Source organism: Pinus tabuliformis, chromosome 9 (genome assembly GCF_031772625.1).
Source record: "Pinus tabuliformis cultivar Carrire ecotype Pingquan chromosome 9, CPIR1, whole genome shotgun sequence".
Lineage (NCBI taxonomy): Eukaryota > Viridiplantae > Streptophyta > Pinopsida > Pinales > Pinaceae > Pinus > Pinus tabuliformis.
The window spans coordinates 228135292-228139358 of NC_142307.1; positions in this window are offsets into that span (position 1 = coordinate 228135292).

A 4067-nucleotide genomic window follows, 5' to 3' on the forward strand; every position below is an offset into this window, starting at 1 on the left:
TCAAAAACCCCATCAGCTATAGTTGGAACATGTGTTAAGCAAGCTACCCCAAGGAGTGTTGGCAAGAGTACATCCAGGCTAGAAAAACGAAAAAAGTGACTTGGGTCACCCAGGGGACATCTATATCTAAGTATGATATAGAAAATATTATTGAGAAGGTTGACAAGATTATGGATGAAGTATTACGTAAATTCACTGATCATACATAGGAAGCTATCAAAAAGTGCAGCAGAATCAACAATATATCCTCAACAACCTGGAAAATTTTTCACAGTTGGTATAGGACAAGAGAGGGGCAACTAAACAAACTTTTTTTACTAATCTAGTCAAGAATATAGAGACCCTAAATGTGCTAGGTAATCTAGAACCTTCAAGTCACATCTTTATTACCTATGGTAAACATTGGCCAATCGAGATCTCTTTTGAGGCTTTAAAATGTTCTTTGGAAGAAGTGCCACAATAGGTGAAAGGTTTTCCACACCTTACTTTGATATTGTATGATTTAACTTTAGGTAGCTTACATAAATTTCATGATAACATGGATACCAAAGCATGGTCGTGCTCTAGTACTACTACTTTAGAGCTTTTTCCGGCCGCAATGACTACCAACAAAATGGAGAAACATGAAAAAGTGGAGTTGATGGAGGAAAAATAGAAATATTTTGATAGGGAGATAACACTAAGGTAAATTTTTGAAACCATTTATAACCAAGTTTCTTCTGAATTTGTAGATGAAGGCATCCAGGTGGAAGGCCAAGTTGCATAGATTAGGGAGGTAGCATGGGAATTAAAGGCCTAGTTTGAAGGAATACAAGTATAACATAAGAAAACTACTCACCCTAAGGAGAAATAGCACCATATAGAGGAAGAAAAGGCCCAAGCCTATTTTTCACACCTGCAATATCTATAATGGAGACACAGGCGTTTATCTTATGTAATAATTTCCTTATTATAGATTTTCATGTAGGTTCACAGCTCATGTAATGTACTAAAATAAAATACAAGAATATACTCTACTCTTTAAACAGTTGAAACCAATCGATTGATTAAAACAATAATAAACAAGAGGAAGATAACAAATGGAGCATAACATAATAATTTCTCTAGAGAAATCCACTAGTGAAAATCCCGACTATCCATTGCATTAATCAGAATTTATCTGAGTGATAATACAAACCTTGTTCTCACTAGAACAATTCTGGCACAAGTATGATAAACTCTCTTCCTCACAAACCCACTATAGCCAACTAAGCCAATTATGTTGCCTACCAAGCCCCTATTTCCTTGCACAATTCCTATGAGGATCAACTCATATTTAATTTGGAAATCCTTCCTTCATAACTACGTAATCCAAATCTATGTCCTCTTCTTATTGCATGCATAACCTGTACAACTTGGATCATTCTACAATTGATAATACATTGTCCTTGCACTCTAGTCTCAACTGGGTCTTTATTTGAACTAACATGCATGAGTTTCTTGTGAGGGAATATTCAGTTAGCTGGATTAGCACCTAAGGATGCACCACTACACCAACTCACTACTAATCCTCTATTAGTTCCACAAATGTTTAGAACTAGTTTAACTGTCTATAACTCAGTCAAACTGAGTTATCTAATTACAACTCAAATAAACTCATCATGGACCCCTAAAATTTAGGGAGAACATATACATGACTACAGAAAGACTTCCAACTCGAAATTCGCAAGCTAATTAAGTTAATTAAACTTAATTAACTATTTACAAGTTTCTATGATAATAGAATTTGATTTTAATTCTCTTTTAATTGAAGGACAAATTAAACTAGAATTTCTAGTTTCCATTTCTCAACACTCCCTCTCAATAAGAAAGGGATTATCATCTACCCTGATCCTGTCTCTATGAAACTAAAATTTACATCTTGACAATGCATTTGTCAAAATGTCAGCATCTTGCTACTCTGTGGGAATGTAATCCAACAACCTAATCTGCCTCAATACACAATCTCAGAGATGATGATAATGAATATCTATATTATTGGACTGATCATGAAAACTAGTAGATTTTTAGAGATTTTGATACAACTCTGATTATCACAGTAAATCACAGTTGGATCCATCTTCTGACCAAACAAGCCGACCAAGGAAAATTTTAAGGATGGAAAATTTTCTTGAAGTTTAAAACATTGGCGAATCTCACTAATCCCTAATATGCAAATTATAAATGTTTATTGATATATTTGTAAAATTATTCAAATTTATAATTATTTTATATATAGTCTCTATATAATGTTGGCGATTTTTAAGGTAAAATAATTTTATATTCTAAAATTTGGGCGAATCGTCTTTTATAAAATTGGAAATTGGCGAATCTTTTTTGTGGAAAAATCATGGAAAATTAGCCCACTGGGCGAACATTAGCCCCTAAAATTTTCCATGCGGCGACTAGAATATTCCTCATCCATATGGCCTCACATGTTGGCTGACTTGTAGCCATGTACTCTGCCTCTACCGAACCAAGTGCAACCAATCTTTGTTTCCTGTTGTACCAAGAAATTATTTTTGACCTAATACTAAAGATCCCTCCTAATGTGCTCTTCCTATCGGATTGACTCCCTGCCCAATCAACATTTGTTAAGCCTTGAAGCTTCACTCCCTCTATCTATTTGTACCAAAATCCATAGTGAGTAGTGCCCCTCAGGTATCTCAACACATGCGTTTCTACCTTCCAATACAGCTTGGTAGGCATAACCATCACTTGCCTAAGATGGTTGACTTCATAACACATATTTTTTCATGTGTTCACCAAATACATGAGTGAACCCACAAGATTCATGTAAGTAGTAGCTTCCACTACTTCCCCTGAAATAGCATCCTCTTTCCTCCAGTTACCTGTTAGAGGAGTCTCCATGGGTTTGCTGCTCTACATGTGGAACCTCTTGAGTATATCATTGGAATTCTTTCCCTGAGACACAAACAATTCCCCATCAACGTTCCATACTTCCATCCTCATAAATCAATCCATCAGCCCTATGTCCTTCATCTCAAACTCTCTTGCAAGATCCTCCTTGCAAGACTTGATCAGCTGATCATCACTTGTCAGAATCAAACCCTCAACATAGAACACAATGATCAATAATTTACCTTCTGCCACTATGTGGTATAGGTTTGCACTTTCTTCACTCTTGGTGAAGCCCAACCCAGTGAAGTAGCTATTGATCCTAATGTACCAAGAATGAGGTTCTTTCTTCAGCCCATACAATGCTCTCTTGAGCTGGAGCACATGTGACTCACAGTCAAAGGTCTCAAAACCTTCAGGTTGCACTATGTACACCTCTTCCTCAATCATTCCATTAAGAAAGGTTTTCTTTACATCCATCTTATGTCTCTTCCAACCCATCTGCATTGATAGTTCCAATATAGATATGGTCAATGAGTGTCTTGCAACAAGAGAAAAGGTCTCATCATAGTCAATCCCCTCTACCTATGAAATCCCATGAGCCACAAACCTAGTCTTATGCTTCTCCACACTACCATCTGCAGCTTTATTTACCTTGTAAATCCATTGGGAGCTCACCACTGACTTGTCCTCCAATCTTGGGACCACATCCCAAACACTATTACGAACTATGGAGTCATACTCCTCCACCATGGCATCAACCCAAACCAGTTACTGCACTTCTTCCTCAAAGGAAGATGGCTCTGTCTCAACGCATCCTCTCATAAGATCCATGTATCCAGTGTACCTCTCAAGTGACCTCCTCTACCTGCGCTGAGATGTGGGTGCTCCCACATTCTCGCATACATCATGCAATAACATGTCAGCCTATCTGGTGCATTTTCTCCCATTTTTGGAAGAATTTTCTTGAGTGGATGTCTCTACTCCCAGATCCTATGCTTGTGGTTGCTCCACATCAATTTGAGGCTCCTCAACCTTATGAACCAAAATTTCCTCAACCGCATGTAGTTGTAGCTCCTCTCAAGCGAAACTCACATGGTCTTCTAATCATCTAACCTGACATCCATGCAAACCACTATCATCTTATTGGTTGGTAAGTACACCCAATAGTTATGAGGTGTATCAGTGTA